The sequence below is a fragment of the Bubalus kerabau genome, chromosome 15, assembly GCF_029407905.1.
Source record: "Bubalus kerabau isolate K-KA32 ecotype Philippines breed swamp buffalo chromosome 15, PCC_UOA_SB_1v2, whole genome shotgun sequence".
NCBI classification, from domain to species: Eukaryota; Metazoa; Chordata; class Mammalia; order Artiodactyla; family Bovidae; genus Bubalus; species Bubalus kerabau.
Genome location: NC_073638.1, coordinates 24,870,668 through 24,878,897, shown reverse-complemented (window position 1 = coordinate 24,878,897; position 8,230 = coordinate 24,870,668).

The window sequence follows — 8,230 nt, the reverse complement described above, 5'->3', positions numbered from 1 at the left end:
TGTGGAGTCTTGGGCAAATAATTGATTTTTTAGCCATTGACTTTTGAGTCGGTTTGTTAAATAACAATAGATAACTGGAACAAAATGGTACATTCATTTTTACCTTCACCAACAGGAACTCTTATTTCTTAGCAAAGAAATGTCAGTGCATCTGAGGAACATTACACTTACTATTAATTGTTTCAACAAAGAAATTATAAGATAGACTGCTACTGAAATAAAGCAAGGTAATAAGGCACATGAAAGTGATAATTCTGAAAATTTGCTGAAGGATGATATTCTTTACCAGATACATAAATATGGTATTCAAATAATCGCAAATCAGTATCTCCAGATTACACTCTTGTTGTTTAGTCACTCAGTCATGTCCAACTCTTTCTTGACCCCAGCCCACCAGGCTCCTCTGTCCATAGGATTTCCCAGGCGAAAATACTGGAGTGGGTTGCCGTTTCCTTCTCCAGGGGATCTTCCTGACCAAGGGATCAAACCTGTCTCCTCTGCATTGGCAGATGATCTCTTTACCACTGAGCCACCTGGCAAGTCCAGCACAATCCTTAGACACAGTAAATCCTCAATAAGTGAAAAAAAGTTATTCCCATCTCCATCTTAGTATACCAAAGCCCAAACCAATATGATATACATTCATTTTAAATTTCTCAATCTTGCTTTCTCCTTAGAAGTGTGAAATGAAAAATAGTTTTCTCTCTCTAGTGGTGAGAGAGAAACACCAAAGAAAGTGGCAGTGCATTAAAGGTGTTTTCTTGTGGGGTGCATGGGAGTCAGAGATAATACTGTCAGGGTGGCTTTGTACTGTATCATCTAAGCTGGTGGCAAAGAACCTGCCTGCCAATACAGGAGATGTAAGAGACTCGAGTTCTATCCCTGGGTCGGGAAGATCCCCTGGAGTAGGAAATGGCAACCCACTCCAGTATTCTTGCCTGGGAAACCCCATGGACAGAGGAGTCTGGTGGGCTAGACTCCACAGGGTCACAACGAGTCAGACACGACTGAAGTGACTTAGCATGCACACATCTAAGCAGGAACTCTGGTCCTCAGAATTCCCTTCCATATCTAGTTCCCATTTGGCTTTGGTGTTGTATAGTCAAAGAATCTGACTGGCCTTGGTTCCTGGTTCCTGGGAAGGAATCTAAATTCTTGGAATTTCCCATGTGATAGTAGTGTCCTTGTTATTTATGGCTGGTGAGCCCTTAGTTGGTTTCCCGGATGGGCCTGGCCATACTGGAAAGATCAACCATGTGGCTACAGGGTTGGGATTTGAGCCAAGTGATATCAATCCAACCTCCTTGGGGTGGGGTGGGGGAGGGGGTGAAGGAGGAGGGAGGGAAATTGGGGTGGTGGAGATTGAATTCAATCACATGGCCAAGAATTCAAACAATCAGAAACCCAAAGAAACTCTGAATGCAAAGCTTGGATAAGCCTCCCGGCTGTAACACTCATGAACATGCCAGGAGTGTGATACTGCCCGACTCCATGGGGAGAGGACACAGAAGCTTCCCATTTGAGAATTCCCGAACCCCATCTATGTGCCTCTCCTCTTTCATCCTGTTTTGATTTGTATCCTTTTGCTACAGTGAAACTGTGACCATAAGTGCAGCTCTTTAGAGTTCTGTGAGTCATTCTAGTGAATTATCAAAACTGAGGGGGTTGTGGGAACCCCCAAATGTGGAGCTGCTAAGTCACTTCAGTCATGTCCGACTCTGTGCAACCCCATAGATGGCAGCCCACCAGGCTCCTCCGTCCCTGGGATTCTCCAGGCAAGAACACTGGAGTGGGTTGCCATTTCCTTCAATGCATGAAAGTGAAAAGTGAAAGTGAAGTCGCTCAGTCGTGTCAGACTCTTAGCAACCCCGTGGACTGCAGCCTACCAGGCTCCTCCATCCACGGGATTTTCCAGGCAAGAGTACTGGAGTGGGGTGCCTTCTCAGAAGTGCAGGCAGCCTGGCAATCCAGGAGGTGAGGACGCAGAGGACTAAGCCCTGAACCTGTGAAGTTTAGCCTGACCTCAAGTAGTTAGTGTCAGCATTACAATGTAATTCACCACAAGAAAAATTTGCTTGAGATCCAGAAGGGAAGCAGCAGGCATGTTTTCTACACTGTGGTAGCCTGGTAGAGGCTGCCAGGCACTGTGGTTCCTTAAACACATTGCTGCTAATCTCCTGGCTCACCCTGTTGGTGTGGGGCAGCACCCAGCCTGCAAGCTTCAGGTCATATGAGTCACCTAAGGTAAAGGATGGGAGACATGCAGGCTCCAGTTCTTCCCCCCAGCAGTTTCCAACTTGTCCCTGCTCCTGTTCTTATTCAGCTTTCCTTCCCAATTGCTGGTGTGGCTAGCTTATAATGATTTCAGGCCAACACCAGGCACATGTAACAAATTCTTTCACCAGCAACTGCATCAACTTGAATCCCTGTAATAAGTTCTTTTTTCACTGATACTGTTACTTCTGCCTCTCTGATTTTACCTTGACTGCCACAACTGGTTCAGTCTATCCACTGATAGAAAAGCACAAATTTAAAAGTAATTGTTCAGAACTTAAGGAGAAGCACTACAGGAATAGAAACACTAGGGTTGTCAATCCCAACTTCATGCTAGAATCTTTAAAAAAAAAAAAATCTGATACCATGCTCCTCCCTGAGATTCTACAATAGAGTTTAGACATTGAATTGTTCTGTGAAAGGTTCCTGGGTGATCCTAGCATGCATCCAGTTTATGAAATGCTGCCCTGGAAGGAAGAAAAAGAACAAAGAAAAGTTAATCAATCTTATATACACACAAGGAAGTATAGCAAAACATATCTTAATACCAGTCACTTCTAAAATCAAGAAGTTTTAAAACTTAACTAATAGACATAGCAAGCAAATATTAGTAAAACTAAAGATATGAAATAGTCATATAAAAATAGAATTCATAGTTAATAGCATGAAAGTGGATCAAGAATAATTACATTGATAAAAGTTATAGTACATGTAAAGAAATGTCCCACAAAATCTGGGAGATATACTTGGAAAAAACAACAAAATAAAATCACCTCTTTTAGAATGAAAAGATCAAGAAGAAAAAATACAAGGTTCAAAAAACATAATTAACAGGATTTACCTAGCATACTAGAAACATGTTTAACCCCATTCTAAATTTAACCCAATAAAATATGAATGTGAAAATTATGGTAGTTTCCAGTAAACTAATTGAATACTAACTGAATACAGAAAGGATAAATCATTATAAAAATTTGCTCTCAGTTTAAGTGTGGCTCAGATGGTAAAGAATCTGCCTGCAATGCAGGAGACCTGGGTTTGATCCCTGGGCTGGGAAGATCTCCCGGAGAAGGAAATGGCTACCCACTCCAGTATTCTTGCCTAGAGAATTCCATGGACAGAGAAGATTGGCGGCCTACGGTCCATGGGGTCGCAAAGAGTCAGACATGACTGAGTGACTAACACATAATGTTTGAAAGTAAGCGTATGGTGTTGGTGTTAGTCACTCAGTTGTGTCCAACTCTTAGTGACCCTGTGGACCATAGCCCACCAGGCTCCTCTGTCCATGGAATTTCCTAAGCAAGAATACTGGAGAGAATTGTCATTCCCTTCTCCAAGGACTATTCCTAACCCAGGGATTGAACCTGGGTCTCCTGCATTGCAGGCAGTCTTTACTGTTTGAGCCACTAGTCCACTTGTACATTAAAAAAAAAAAAAAAAGAATGGATGTGAATCCTAGAAAATCCGGATACTTCACAAGTGTTTTTCAAATGTCTGTGGAGTGGTTATGAGAGGGGAAAAGAAACACCAAGTGGGCATCACACCGTGCAGGATGAAACGCACGGGCAGGAGGGTCAGCTAAGAATGATGCATGTGGCTTCAGCTTCTCTCAGCAGCCTCTGGAGAGCTGTACTAAAGCTGTAGGTTCAGCCCTGCGAGCTCAGGCAGGCAACCTAGAAAGATCCTGTGATCATTCAGTTCGTGAACTGGTTTGTCTCTCTACAAGTTTTTATCACATTTTCTGTTCACAAGCCTATAAGATCAGACGTCACAATAGAAGTATGTAGTGGAAAAGCCATTTAAAAGTAACTAAATAGAATCTTCTCATACTGTTCATGGGGTTCTCAAGGCAAGACTACTGAAGTGGTTTGCCATTCCCTTTTCCAGTGGACCATGTTTTGTCAGAACTCTCCAACATGACCCGTCTGTCCTGGGTGGCCCTACAAGGCATGGTTCATAGTTTCACTGAGTTAGACAAGGCTGTGGTACATGTGATCAGTTTGATTAGTTGTCTGTGATTGTGGTTGTCATTCTATATGCCCTCAGACAGATAAGGATAAAAGGCTTATGGAAGCTTCCTGTTGGGAGAGACTGATTGTGGGGGGAACTGGGTCTTGTTCTAATGGGCTGGGCCACGCTCAGTAAATCTTTAATCCACTTTTCTGTTGATGGGCAGGTCTGACTTCCCTCCCTGTTTGACCCAACCCAAACTATGGTAGAGGTAATGAAGATAACAGCGACCTCCTTCAAAAAGTCCCATGCACACACTGCGGTGCTCAGAGCCCTCGCCCCTGCAGCAGGCCGCCGCTGACCCACACCTCCACCAGAGACTCCTGGACGCTCACAGGCAAGTCTGGGTCAGTCTCTTGTGGGGTCACTGCTCCTTCCTCCTGGGTCCTGGTGCACACAAGTTTTGTGTGTGTGTGCCCTCCAAGAGTCTGTTTCTCCAGTCCTGTGTAAGCTCTGGCAGTTCTGTGATGGGGTTAATGGTGACCTCCTCCAAGAGGGCTTATGCCACACCCAGGTCTGCTGCACCAAGAGTCCCTGCCCCTGCTGCAGGCCACTACCGACCCATACCTCCACACAAGATACTCAAATACTCAAAAGCAGGTCTGGCTCAGTATCTGTGGGGTTTCCTGGTGAGCACAAAGTTTTGTTTGAGTCCTCTGAGTGTCTCTGGCAGGTATGGGGTTTAATTCTAAATGCAATTTCACCCCTCTGACCACCTTGCTGGGGCTTCTCCTTTGCCCTTGGACATGGGGTATCCTTTTTTGGTGGGATCCAACATTCTTCTGTCAATGGTTGGTCAGCAGTGAGTTGTAATTTTGGAGTTCTCACAGGAGAAGATGAGTGCACGTCCTTCTACTCTGACATCTTGTAGTTTTTAAGTCTAAATTCAGACTTAAGTTGAAGAAAGTAGGGAAAACCACTGGACCATTCAGGTATGACCTAAATCAAATCCCTTAAAATTATACAGTAGAACTGACCAATAGATTCAAGGGATTAGATCTGATAAACAAGTGCCTGAAGAACTACGGACAAAGATTCGTGACATTGTACAGGAGGCAGTGATCAAGACCATCCCCAAGAAAAAGAAATGCAAAAAGGCAAAACGGTTGTCTGAGGAGGCCTTACAAATAATTAATAATAGAAGAGAAGTGAAAGGCAAAGGATAAAAGGAAAGATACACCCATTTGAATGCAGAGTTCCAAAGAATAGCAAGGAGAGATAAGAAAGCCTCCCTCAGTGATCAATGCAAAGAAGTCAAGGAAAGCAATAGAATGGGAAAGACTAGAGATCTCTTCAAGAAAATTAGAGATACCGAGGGAACATTTCATGCAAAGATGGGCACAATAAAGGACAGAAATGGCATGGACCTAAAACAGAAGCAGAAGACATTAAGAAGAGGTGGTAAGAATACACAGAAGAGCTATACAAAAAAGATCTTCATGACCCAGATAACCACGATGGTGTGATCACCCACCTAGAGCCAGACATCCTGGAATGCAAAGTCAAGTGGGCCTTAGGAAGCATCACTATGAACAAAGCTAGTAGAGGTGATGAAATCAATTGAGCTATTTCAAATCCTGAAAGATGATGCTGTGAAAGTGCTGTACTCAATATGCCAGCAAATTTGGAAAAATCAGCAGTGGCCAGTGGACTGGAAAAAGTCAGTTTTCATACCAATCCCAAAGAAAGGCAATGCCAAAAAATGTTCAAATTATCCCACAACTGCACTCATCTCATATGCTAGCAAAGTAATGCTCAAAATTTTCCAAGCCAAGCTTCAACAGTATGTGAACCGCGAAATTCCAGATGTTCAAGCCAGATTTAGAAAAGCCAGAAGAACCAGAGATCAAATTGCCAACATCTGCTGGATCATCAAGAAAGCAAGAGAGTTCCAGAAAAACATCTACTTCTGCTTTGCTGACTACACTAAAGCCTTTGACTGTGTGGATGACAACAAACTGGAAAATTCTTCAAGAGATGGGAATACCAGACCATCTGACCTGTTTCCTGAGAAATCTGTATGCAGGTCAAGAAGCAACAGGTAGAAATGGACATGGGACAACAGACTGGTTCCAAATCGGGAAAGTAGTACATCAAGGCTGTATATTGTCACCCTGCTTACTTAACTTATATGCAGAGTACATCATGTGAAATGCTGGGCTGGATGAAGCACAAGCTATAATCAAGGTTTCCCAGAGAAATATCAATAACCTCAGATATGCAGATGACACCACTCTTATGGCAGAAAGCAAAGAGGAACTAAAGAACCTCCTGATGAAAGTGAAAAAGGAGAGTGAAAAAGTTGGCTTAAAACTCAACATTCAGAAAACTAAGATCATGGTATCAGGTCCCATCATCTCAGGGCAAATAGGTGAGGAAACAATGGAAACAGTGAGAGACTATTCTGGCGGGCTCCAAAATCACTGCAGATGGTTGACTGCAGCCATGAAATCAAAAGACACTTGCTCCTTGGAAGAAAAGCTATGATCAGCTGAGACAGCATATTAAAAAGCAGAGACATAACTTTATCAACAAAGGTCTGTCTAGTCAAGGCTATGGTTTTTCCAGTGGTCATGTATGGATGTGAGAGTTGGACTATAAAAAAAGTTTAGTGCTGCAGAATTATGCTTTTGAACTGTGGTGTTGGAGAAGACTCTTGAGAGTTCCATGGACTGCAAGGAAATCCAACCAGTCCATTCTAAAGGAGATCAGTCCTGGGTGTTCTTTGGAAGGAATGATGCTAAAGCTGAAACTCCAATACTTTGGTTACCTCATGTGAAGAGTTGACTCATTGGAAAAGACCCTGATGCTGGGAGGAATTAGGGGCAGGAGGAGAAGGGGATGACGGAGGATGAGATGGCTGGATGGTATCACGTACTCTATGGACGTGAGTTTGAGTGAACTCCGGGAGTTGGTGATGGACAGGGAGGCCTGGCATGCTGCAATTTGCTGGGGTCGCAAAGAGTCGGACACGACTGAGTGACTGAACTGAACTGAACTGAACTTGAGCATTCTTTGGCATTGCCTTTCTTTGGGATTGGAATGAAAACTGACCTTTTCCAGTCCTGTGGCCACTGCTGAGTTTTCCAAATTTGCTGGCATATTGAGTGCAGCACTTTCACAGCATTATCTTTCAGGATTTGAAATAGCGCAACTGGAATTCTATCACCTCCACTAGCTTTGTTTGTAGTGATGCTTCCTAAGGCCCACATGACTTCAAATTCCAGGATGTCTGGCTCTAGGTGAGTGATCACACCATCATGATTATCTGGTTCGTGAAGATCTTTTTTGTACAGTTCTTCTGTGTATTCTTGCCACCTCTTCTTAATATCTTCTGCTTCTGTTAGGTACATACCATTTCTGTCCTTTATCAAGCCCATTTTTGCATGAAACATTCAATTTGTATCCCTAATTGCTGAGGAAGGCTTTCTTATCTCTCCTTGCTATTCTTTGGACCTAAATCTTCTTAAAAGAAAATCTATTTAAAATAATGATAGCAATGACAACAAAGAACCCAAAACAACAAATAAAAACAATTGAGTGGGGTGTGTATATGTGTGTGTGTGTGTGTGTGTGTTAGCTGCTCAGTCGTGTTCTTCAACCCTTTGCAACCCCATGGACTGCCACCAGGCTGCTCTGTTCATGGAATTCTCCTGGCAAGAATAACTGGAATAGGTTACCATTTCCTTCTCTAGGAGATCTTCCTAACCAAGGGATCAAACCCAGATTTACCACATTGTAGGCAGATTCTTCACCATCTGAGCCATCAGGGAAGCCCCATATGTGTATGCTGCTGCTAAGTCACTTCAGTCATGTCCGACTCTGTGCGACCTCATAGACGGCAGCCCACCAGGCTCCCCCGTCCCTGGGATTCTCCAGGCAAGAACACTGGAGTGGTTGCCATTTCCTTCTCCAATGCAGGAAAGTGAAAAGTGAAAGTGAAGTC